Consider the following 12,537-nt stretch of genomic DNA (forward strand, 5'->3'; position numbering starts at 1 on the left):
TATCCCTTTAATCCTTTTCTATGGAATGATGATCAGCCCCCTCAAACTATCACACCTCATTTCCATTCCCTAAGCCTCTCTCTCCACTCCTCTGTCTCACATTAGCGGTATGATTGACAGCCAGTAGGATGGGTTTTTAATGATGTATCATAGCACATTAAGCTGATGGCTGTTAGATTGGGACAATGTGACCTCACCTCTCAACACTTAATGCATCCTGAACCCTCTCTATATGACATACATATGCTTCTTTGCGCTCTTATATACTCACACACAAACAATTTGCGTCATGCACTGCATTTCACATAAATTGGCCTTACTTATGATTCCAGTTATTTTAATGACGTCTGTTTACTCTGAATTTGTTAAGACAAAGGATATTTTAATGAATAGTTGTCTTAAAACAAATAAGAAATCTGATTTTTGTTCACTAGAAGTGCTTAAATGAATTGAGTGCATCTGACTTGCAATTGGGTCACATTGTCTCATTTGTACTGTTCTCAAACACTGATTCCAGAAGGCCAAGGTCAATTCTCTTTGGATGTCCAAAATGAGAAGAACAAACCAATTCTCACTCTCTGCAATCTCAGACCTAATGAACTGCTGTTTCAATTAGTGCCCTCACTAGTCTCCAACAGACCTCTGTGCTGAGGATTTTATCCTAGGAGGTCAATAACACAATTATAACCTCTATCTATTTTTGAAGACTTTCACAGTGGCAACAATATGACCTTGCTTGTCACAACTGACATGTACAGTATATAAAAAGTCAATATTAACAGTTTTAGTATGAACAATTCCCATCAAACTAATTTAAAACCAAATTACTCACTGTAAAAACTTAATCAAACAAACAAACATTTTTCTCGTTTGTATGTTTTATCCTGCAAACAGCACCGAACAACTCTCAAATCTCCAGAATTCTGAGCAATACACTTTTTCTCTGGGAAGTAAACTTGGTTTGTACCTTAAAGGAATACTCCACCCAAAAATACTCACCCACAAGTTGTTCCAAACCTCCATAACTTTCATTGTTCTGATGAACACAAAGATATTTGGAAAAATTTGTGTACCGGATTCACTAAAAGAATGAAGCAACTGGCACAAACATGCCCCAAAATGTGCTGTTGTACAGGCTATATTTAATCTGTGGGATACTTTTTAATACTGTAGTGTAATGTTCAGTATAAGTCTTCAAACATATTTGTTTTTCACACTGTTGCACACCAAAGACTAGAGCGCTCGAGTGCCTATAAGTGCCAACATGAAAATGATGGAAGACCTACTTTATGATTAATGAATAATTGTATGTGTAAGAGTGATTGTACTTCATAATTGCCGCAATAATGCGAGTTGTGTTTTTTGCTTGATTTCACGGTATTGTGAGGACTGACAGGTATTCTGCAAATGTGGAGCGATTCCCAATCACAACACACTCCATTACTCACTGTTCTGTAATAATGGTAAAAGTGATTTTCATCTCAACAACAAATTAATCTCTTATTTTAGACTGGTGGGCCCCTAATCAATTCAGGACATTTTTTTTGTTGTTGTGTGGATATGAACACTCAATCATTTTTTTAATGTGTTCCACAAGATTTAAGTATTGATGTCATGAATCTTGTGATCAAGATATGCATACTGTGTCATGACACACGACGGAGAAGGCTCAAGTGCAGGGGTAACAGACAGATTTTATTGGGAAAAAAACACAAGCAAACAAAAACACAGTCCAAACACGCGATAGTCCTGGTGGTAAGTGGCACACCGTCCACGGGGAGAAACTCGACCCGTAAGAATCAGAAAGAGATTACCAGAAAGCCCCTCGGGGATAACGACACAGCTGTAGAGGTATGGTGCGGGGAGATGCCTCGACCCGCCTAACTCACGAAGAGAGAGTCCGTAGTACTCCGAACGGCGATGCGTGTCCGGTAAGAGGTGAGGTNTATATGACATACATATGCTTCTTTGCGCTCTTATATACTCACACACAAACAATTTGCGTCATGCACTGCATTTCACATAAATTGGCCTTACTTATGATTCCAGTTATTTTAATGACGTCTGTTTACTCTGAATTTGTTAAGACAAAGGATATTTTAATGAATAGTTGTCTTAAAACAAATAAGAAATCTGATTTTTGTTCACTAGAAGTGCTTAAATGAATTGAGTGCATCTGACTTGCAATTGGGTCACATTGTCTCATTTGTACTGTTCTCAAACACTGATTCCAGAAGGCCAAGGTCAATTCTCTTTGGATGTCCAAAATGAGAAGAACAAACCAATTCTCACTCTCTGCAATCTCAGACCTAATGAACTGCTGTTTCAATTAGTGCCCTCACTAGTCTCCAACAGACCTCTGTGCTGAGGATTTTATCCTAGGAGGTCAATAACACAATTATAACCTCTATCTATTTTTGAAGACTTTCACAGTGGCAACAATATGACCTTGCTTGTCACAACTGACATGTACAGTATATAAAAAGTCAATATTAACAGTTTTAGTATGAACAATTCCCATCAAACTAATTTAAAACCAAATTACTCACTGTAAAAACTTAATCAAACAAACAAACATTTTTCTCGTTTGTATGTTTTATCCTGCAAACAGCACCGAACAACTCTCAAATCTCCAGAATTCTGAGCAATACACTTTTTCTCTGGGAAGTAAACTTGGTTTGTACCTTAAAGGAATACTCCACCCAAAAATACTCACCCACAAGTTGTTCCAAACCTCCATAACTTTCATTGTTCTGATGAACACAAAGATATTTGGAAAAATTTGTGTACCGGATTCACTAAAAGAATGAAGCAACTGGCACAAACATGCCCCAAAATGTGCTGTTGTACAGGCTATATTTAATCTGTGGGATACTTTTTAATACTGTAGTGTAATGTTCAGTATAAGTCTTCAAACATATTTGTTTTTCACACTGTTGCACACCAAAGACTAGAGCGCTCGAGTGCCTATAAGTGCCAACATGAAAATGATGGAAGACCTACTTTATGATTAATGAATAATTGTATGTGTAAGAGTGATTGTACTTCATAATTGCCGCAATAATGCGAGTTGTGTTTTTTGCTTGATTTCACGGTATTGTGAGGTCTGACAGGTATTCTGCAAATGTGGAGCGATTCCCAATCACAACACACTCCATTACTCACTGTTCTGTAATAATGGTAAAAGTGATTTTCATCTCAACAACAAATTAATCTCTTATTTTAGACTGGTGGGCCCCTAATCAATTCAGGACATTTTTTTTGTTGTTGTGTGGATATGAACACTCAATCATTTTTTTAATGTGTTCCACAAGATTTAAGTATTGATGTCATGAATCTTGTGATCAAGATATGCATACTGTGTCATGACACACGACGGAGAAGGCTCAAGTGCAGGGGTAACAGACAGATTTTATTGGGAAAAAAACACAAGCAAACAAAAACACAGTCCAAACACGCGATAGTCCTGGTGGTAAGTGGCACACCGTCCACGGGGAGAAACTCGACCCGTAAGAATCAGAAAGAGATTACCAGAAAGCCCCTCGGGGATAACAACACAGCTGTAAAGGTATGGTGCGGGGAGATGCCTCGACCCGCCTAACTCACGAAGAGAGAGTCCGTAGTACTCCGAACGGCGATGCGTGTCCGGTAAGAGGTGAGGTGCCTGACCACCGAAGAGAGACGAAATCCGGAGCGCCAGCGGGAACTGAGGGGTGAAATAATAAGCCAAAAAACAGGGGATGCACGGAAAATCAAAACTGTGACCAGAGTAGGGTAAACGGCTGAGGCAGAAAATTACAGTGGCTATTACAAAAACAAAGACAAGGCTTAATAGAGCTAGACGCGCTAGTCTGAGGCAGTCAGCACAGGCTAAGAAACAAGCAACGGTCTGACACAAGACGAGGGTACAAGAGGGACTAAATAGGGAAACATAATGGGCAGCAGGTGAGATGGAAAGAGGTAATTAGTAAATTAATGGCTGGGACGATCTACAGGTGAACAGCGTGATGAGGTGATAAGAAACCGGTGAGGGGGGAAAGCCTGACGGGGAGACACGAGGGCGGGGTGGTGACGTAGACACCGAGCGCATGACGAACTGTGTAAACAACTCACATGTGCTCGACAAAAAACAAACAAACCTCCATGCCAGACAAAAGACCTGCCGTGCCCAGGGTCAAGAAAGTACCCCCCCCAAAAGCGTCACCGGACGCTCAGGGAGGGGGCTCACCTCGTCTCCGGTGGAAGTCCACGATCAACGACTGGTCCAGGATGTCACGAGTCGGCACTCAGCACTTCTCCTCTGTGCCATAGCCCTCCCAGTCCACCAAGTACTGAAAACCCCGACCACGGCGACGCACCTCCACCAGCTTCCTGACGGTGTAAGTCGGGACTCCGTCCACAAGGAGTGGAGGAGAGGGGGTGGGACGACTGCTGGCCGGGTTGAGATGGGAAGTGATGGCAGGCTTAACCCTGGACACATGGAAAATTGGGTGAACTCGACCAAGACTAGGAGGAAGTTTGAGCCGGACAGCCACCGGGTTAACCATCTTGGTGATGCGGTATGGGCCAATGAACCTGGGCGCCAGCTTACGAGAAGGTACCCGGAGAGGAAGGTCATTGGTGGAGAGCCATACCTGCTGACCACACACATAGACTGGAGGAGCTTGGGAAAGGGAATGAAGTGAACCGCCTTAGAGAAGCGGTCCACCACCGTGAGGATAACGGTGTTGCCGCCAGAGGGAGGAAGGCCAGTGACGATGTCTAAGGCGTTGTGTGACCATGGGCGGGAGGGGATGGGAAGAGGGCGAAGCAGACCAGCTGGAGGCTGATGGGACGGCTTACATTGGGCACAGACGGGGCAAGCCAACACGAACTGTTTGACGTCGGTGGAGAAGGAGGGCCACCAAAACCGCTGATGTACTGATGCCACGGTTCCCCGGACTCCTGGATGGCCAACCAACCTGGATGCATGACACCACTGAAGTACGTCAGGACGAAGCGCAGCCGGCACGAACAGTCTGCCCGCTGGACACGCTTCTGGCGCTTGCACATCTCGACCGGCCGCCACTACTCTCCGTTCGTGATCCCAGGTTATAGCCCCGACCACCATCTCCTTGGGGAGAATGGCTTCGGCCGCAAGCTCCTCCCCGGGAGCCTCGAACAGGAGAGAGAGAGCATCGGGCTTGACATTCTTAGACCCAGGCCAGTACGAGATAGTGACGCTAAATCGGCCAAAGAAGAGTGCCCAATGGGCCTGACGAGAGCTCAACCTCTTGGCTGAACGGACATACTCCAAGTTCTTATGATCCGTCCAGACCAAGAAGGGCTGCGTCGACCCCTCCAACCAGTGGCGCCACTCACCCAAGGCCAGCCGAACCGCCAGCACATCTCTGTTACCGATATCGTAGTTGCATTCCGCAGGGCTAAGTCGGTGGGAGAAGAATGCGCAGGGGTCGTTCTCATAACGGCTAGAGCGCTGAGATAAAACCGCGCCTACCCCGACATCAGAAGCATCGACCTCAACAATGAATTGTCTTTCAGGATCTGGAAAACAAAGAACAGGTGCAGAGACAAAACGGGACTTGAGAATGTCAAAGGCTACCTGAGCTTGGGAGTTCCATTTGAACAAAAGCTTGGTGGAGGTCAATGCCATAAGCGACGGTACAAGAGGGACTAAATAGGGAAACATAATGGGCAGCAGGTGAGATGGAGAGAGGTAATTAGTAAATTAATGGCCAGGACGATCTACAGGTGAACAGCGTGATGAGGTGATAAGAAACCGGTGCGGGGGCAAAGCCTGACGGGGAGACACGAGGTCGGGGTGGTGACATAGACACCGAGCGCATGACGAACTGTTTAAACAACTCACATGTGCTCGACAAAAGACAAACAAACCTCCGTGCCAGACAAAAGACCTGCCCGGGGTCACGACATACTGTTTCTTGTGCACGCGTAGTTCTGTTTAATTTCTTTAAAAATCGATTGAAGTGTTCAGGGTTTCGTGCCATGGTGGTCTTATTTTATATTCATGCACACATACATTTCTTTACATATCTTTGTATAGACGCTAACCATATGGGTAATGCTGCTGTGGACTGGGTTCAGTACTGGGACTCTCATTTGTCATTTGTCAGTAAATGATGTAAAAAATAATGTCAATGTTATTTTAAATGCATGCTGCAAAGATGGGACTGATAAAAGAAAAGCCATTAGCAATTTTTAATTTATTATCAAAGCAAGTCTGTTAGACATAGTACAGTGTTCAGTGTCTATCCACAAAAGCACAAAAGATGCAATATGGTAGAACCACACTTTATGCACTTATGAATACGAATGAGATCATGCCATTTTTGTGCACTTGTAATGTTATTGATATACCCATAGAGTTGTGTGTTTACCTGCCCTTCTATCAATTTAACCAAACCCAAGTGTTCAATACATTTTTAATGCACTTTAGCATTGTTATATGTGCTACATTTATAGAGGAAAACAACTTGTTTAGTCCAAGCTTTCTCATTATGCAGTCAATGCATTTGTGTGTCTTTCAGACCCTTGTTTATGAATGCATATCTTTTATGATTCTACCCATTTTATTTTTTGGCACCAGTGTTTTTGATGTATGAATAGTTTTGATCCAGCCACTGCGGGTTTATGTTCTTATATTCTCTCTCTAGGGGCCACAGTAATGACTGCCCTAGTGTACAATCACAGCTAAATGATTATGCCTGATATTCCAAAAAAGCTTTGCAAGTAATGTTAAAAGATGAAGCACCTCCTCGTCAGCTGGTTCGTGTCTCTAGGTAGTCAGCAAGCCTTGTATTCATGGTTGCCTCCTCTTAAACGTTTTATTCCTGATGACTGTCAGAAAAGAAAAACAAAAACAACAACATCTAATTAGACCGTAAATGTGCTCATGGGACAAACCATCCCTCAAATGACCTTGAGAGATTGCTTACGGTTTGTTAAAATCAAGGAACGCATACTCCCACCCCAAACTTCAGCCATACCGTCAGCACGGGGCCAATTTCTGCCGGTATTACATTTACATATTCTTGCATGGAGGTCAAATATACGTAAACACCTCTCTTTGTTCTAAAATGTAAAACCGCAACCCACATAATGAGGTTACAAGTGCACTTTACAACAAGCACAACAAGCTTCCAGCTAATTAGCCATTGTGCTAGTTGAGATTCTTCTGCTGCGAACAGTCTGCCATAACCAACAATGTATCTTTATCTTTCGTAATAGAAAAATGCTGTTTGTTTCCCCAGATGCAAGCTTTAGTAATTTTCAAATGTCACCTGCCAGGCTTTTCAGCAATGCACTTTTAAAGACAGTCACCAAGTGTGATGAGCAGTAATCACTGAGACACGCAAAGAGAATCAATATTCCAAAAACAGACAGTGATTTTTCTGCATTAGCAGCTGACAGGGTTGATCCGAATTAACCTTGCTCATATACTGTAACTACATTGTTCAACTGTGAAACTAACTGTCACAGCAGAATGGAGTTGATCCTGAGTCATTGTATAGGAGTAGTTGACAAGTGTATGTGTGACATAGCAAAAAATTAGGGGAAAAAACAATTAAGATATATCTCTCTTATGCTATTTCATATTATAAATGTAAATATTAATAATACAAATAATATAGTAATAACAGGTTTTTCTACATTTTTTGCTGTCACACCATAGGAAAATAAAAAATATTTTTTTATGGTTACAGTGACGTATGTTGTAGTCAGAAAGGAACTGGTAACTGGTGTATAGTCTTACAAGTGCTTGGTCATTAGAACCAAGATTTAAAAGAAAACATCAACATGCAATTACAAAATGTTCATTTTTGGGTGAACTATTGCTTTAATACTGGAACATTAATGTACAGTGCCACTTAATCGATAGAGATTTTGTTTGCTGTTGCTTCTGGCTGGCTAGTCAATAACTGAAATAAATGATTCTCGAAAATAATTTTCAAAGTCACAGAAGACTTGAATGTTTTAACGTAGAAAAAAGCAAAGCACATTTGAATGTGGTTTTACTCTGTTTTTCTTCAGACAAAAATTGGCAAATACACATTGAACATAACTTCTCCATAATGACAGATGTAGACTTTTTGTTTTTAACCAACCAGTCATCACCACTTTTTTAGGAAACCTTCCGTATCCAAAAAGAGAAAATGAACACATTCCATCTAAACAGAAAATCAGATAGAAAAATACCCAGAAACCCATCAGAGAAAGGTCGTTTATGATTCACGGGCCAGATGGAGGTAGCTTTTTGCTTTGGAGCGTGAAAGGAAATGGCTTTGAGTTTATCTGAGCTGTATTCTGTAACGGTGGCTGCCATTTTCATCTCCATAAGAATCACTAACCCTAAAAATGAGGCAGCTCGCCTCCTGACACAACACTCCATCTTCATTCGGACCACCCTTGCAAAACAATTCTGTAGCGCTAGAGAAGAATACTTGTGTGGAAGGGCATGGCAGCTCGTTCCATTAAAAGCCACCGTGTTGCGTTTGAAAAACGACTTTAATTCAAAGTTTGAATCCGCTGCACCTCCACACCTCCTGTCATTAGATATTAAGCTGTTTAATTTCCTGATTATTCATTCAGAGCATTTGTTGCTGTGACACAATCAGTTACTTTCTTGGCTTTGGAGGCTGAACAAATACCCAGGAGTATTTTGCAACCTCAGGTTCCATTTGGGAAAATCAAAACTCTTTATTTTCCAAGATTAGTGGCACACAAACTAGAAAATTCTTAAATGAATCTGAAACAATGTCCCTAAGCATTTTCTTTTCAAATCAGCATTGGAATCTTCACTCTTTAGTTGCCCCTAAGTTATAAACGTCTCAATTCAGTTCCCTGTGGGACTGATTCTTCGATGGTCACACATATGTGCACATATACACGCTGTCACAGCAGTAATGGAGTTGCAGGCTCTTGGCAGCGGTGATGGCGTATGGCAGTCGGGCGATTACGGAAATGAAAAAGCTCCATCTCAGAGTGGGGCCTGAGGGGGATGGGCAGGCCAGGGAAAAGCCCCCTGGGGGGTGATTTGATTTGGGAGATGATGTACAGCCGTAAACTGATAATATCACTCTATAAACTCTGCTTGCCTTTCTCAGCCTACATTGCTGTTTCAGACCCCACAAACCATCCACTATTCACACAACGCCAGGGGAAAAGAAACAGCTCATACACACATGCATTGATTGCACACACATGAATTTTTAGACCCTCATCACAACATTAATCCAATAATATTCTTTTGGGAGAATATTGGAGACATCAACTGATTAAAATTGTTTTACCATACCACAGATTACTTTTGTGGTTCTTTATGTTACAACTCACCTCAATTTGTGTTTATCTCAACTCCATCATTGTAGACCGATGCCTGTAAAGTAAGGATTAGACTTAAATTAGAACAGAATTAAAGGCATAGTTCACCCAAAATCATCATGACTTTCTTTCTTCTCTAGAACACCAAAAAAGATATTTTAAAGAAATTTGGTAACCAAACTACAGCGGTCCCCATTGACTTGCATTGGTTTTGTGTCCATAGAAGTGAATGGGTATCGCTGTTGTTCAGTCAGTTACCAACATTCTCCAACATATTTTGTGTTCTGCAAAAGAAAGTCATACAGGTTTAAAATAACAAGAGGGTGAGTAACTAATGACAGAATTGAGTAACTAAATTTTTGGGTGAACTATTCCTTTAAATGGTGAAAATGTCAAAATAAATAAATAAGCATTTTTTAAGTAAATTTTTTATTTGAATTTGGATTGATCTGCATTCAAGACACAGCCACTATCTTCAGCCATTATTTGTCTAGCTTTATGGCATCACATTTGTTGTCATCTTGTATCCGTGTCAGTGTCTGCGCGCGCACGCACACACATGTATGTGGAAGAAAATAAACCTTAGAGATTCAGATCGAGGTCTGATGGCCGTCTCGAAACAGTTTGCAATTGTGGCCACCACTCACACATAATGTTACACATCACTGGTGTCATTTTCTAGACTTCATGAAGACTTATACAACATATTACAGAGTGTGTTCTGAAGCCTGATTGTTATTACTGTCCCACAGTCAATCAGTGTTGGACTGGTGTTGAAATCGAACACGGTGAGTGCTTGCTAGTTTATGTCCATGTGTAATAATGCTCTTCATGGTCCACTGAGTGCTGCCTTTGGATCACTGCAAGAGCATGCACAATGTGATTTACTAATGCAATCTCATAGTACCTTGAAACCTATAATCAAGAAAAAGTGGTTTAAGTGTAAATGTGTGTGTTTGTATGCATGACCGCGTACCAACGACTGCCTGTTTGATCACGTCTAGTGGAAGTTTTAAAGCACAATTCATACAAATGTCTAAAGACAATCTACTCAAAAGGGGTAAAGGCAGAACCTCAGGGTGGCCCTTAAAGTGATAGTTCACCCAAAAATGAAAACTCTGTCATCACTTACTGCACCCTCTTGTCATTTCAAACCTGTATAGCTTTCTTTCTTCTGCAGAACACAAAAGAAGAGTGTTGGTAACTGAACATGGCGGTACCCATTGACTTGCATTGGTTTTGTTCTATACAAATGAAAAGAATGGGTACCTCCATTGTTTGCTTACCAATATTCTTCAAAATATTTAGATTTGTGTTGAGTTAAGGCTTGATTTTTATTATTTTGATACAGTGAGAGGAGCTTTAGAATTGTGACAGAGTAGTTTTGTAAAAATGGTGCAAAGAAAATTTAAAAACTCCACTGTCACCACAGAAAACAATAAAGAACACGAACGCGGCAAGCTGAACGATGACCTGTCGCAAGTGCATCACTGCGAGGCCATCTGAAAGAGAATCACAGCTGTTCACCTTCTTTCTATTTTACTTTATGTTTTGTATAGAGAAAACGGCAGAGCGATCATTCCCATCCATTCTTTTTGTTTTTACATGTCATTCCCTTTTTAAAAGGAACATGGACTTTGACTATCACCTTCTAGAATTCCTGTTTTTGGCAGAAATAGCCTCAGATGTGTCATTGACCTTCCATATCTGTAGTCCTACTGTCTTTCCCTTTTTCTCTCTCTCCGTCTCTCTTCTTGAACCCCTATTCTCAGGCATCGAGTCAGAGGTGTGCTATTATCCATGGGTGAGTCGGAAAAGGAGGGCACCAGAGATCACTTAGAGAACGCAGGGACATCCTGTTAACATCACCTCTTTTATTTCACTCTCTTCTCTTCCTCTCTCTTTAATGGAGTCTTGCTGCATGGGCTGGCAGGAAAATAAGGTTAGACGTGCTCATACGCGAGCAGATACAACCCCTCCCGTGCAAAACACGATAAGGTCTTTTCACTAACCTGCCCTCCAAGAAACCTCCTAGAACAGTCTTGTTCTCTCTTTCTCTCTGTGTCTCCTTTTAAAGTGGAGAAGAGGCATCATTACCACTCAAATGAACTGAATGCAAGAAAGGAGAGCAGGGCAGGATGGAACGAAAAAGGGGACAGGTGCTCCAGTTCACTTTTTTCTCATCCACTCAGTTATTACAGAATACCTCAAGGCAGGTCTGAGATAGAGAAAGAACGAATGGAACCGAGATGCGTTTCAGCAAGGCATTTTTGGAGAAGAATTAAAAAAGTACAAAATACGATCAAAACTTTACCCATTACATAAGGAACTGGAGCTTTATAGTTTTTCTGCCCCTTTAAATGTCAAACAGTATAACTTCACTATGGTTTTATCTACCCAAGCCTTTGAAACTCTACAGTTATGTTTCTGAACTGCCAGCTGATGTGTAAACGTGCTGTTGGGTGCCATTTGGATTTATATCCTTAAACGCTTGTAATCAGTAATTGTTTCTTGCTATAATTTATCAACGTTCACAAGTTGTTAACTGCCATCTTTCTTTTATTAATTGGTGTATGTTGGAAGGTGAGTCGGTATAAATAAATAAAGCTGGCTGATTTGGCTCATATCAAATTGGCTGAAACAAAAGTGAATGCATTGAATTGGCTAAACCAACTGATTTAGTCACAGGATTGCATGCCATCACTTTTGCTCATTCCTAAGTCTTCTTTGTCTAATTAATAGTTGTTAAAGTTACACTTAATAAAGATTTATCAAGAAATTTGACAAGTGAACAAATCATTCAAATCATTATGACTAAATTATGGCTAAACTTTATTCAATCAATTCTTTCAAATGAATAAAACACTAAAATATATTTAAGTTTAATTAACTTTAATTAAAAAAACTTCATTATGTTTTCAAAAACTGTACAACTGATCAATTGAAAGCAAAAATAATAATGTGACAAGAAAGATGTCATTAACTGTCTTATCAGCCTGCTGACCTCTGGGATACAGGGAGGACCATGTTGCCATGGTGATATGAACTTTCGGAGCTTCTTTAGTGGGCTTAGTGAATGGTAATGACTCGAAAGGGAGGGAAGCAGGATGTGTCAAACATGTTACACTGATAAACACATATAATGCGATGCCTCACCGGATTCAGAATAACAACATAATAGAGGGAAACAGAGTA

The sequence above is a fragment of the Triplophysa rosa genome, linkage group LG13 (assembly GCF_024868665.1).
Source record: "Triplophysa rosa linkage group LG13, Trosa_1v2, whole genome shotgun sequence".
NCBI lineage: Eukaryota > Metazoa > Chordata > Actinopteri > Cypriniformes > Nemacheilidae > Triplophysa > Triplophysa rosa.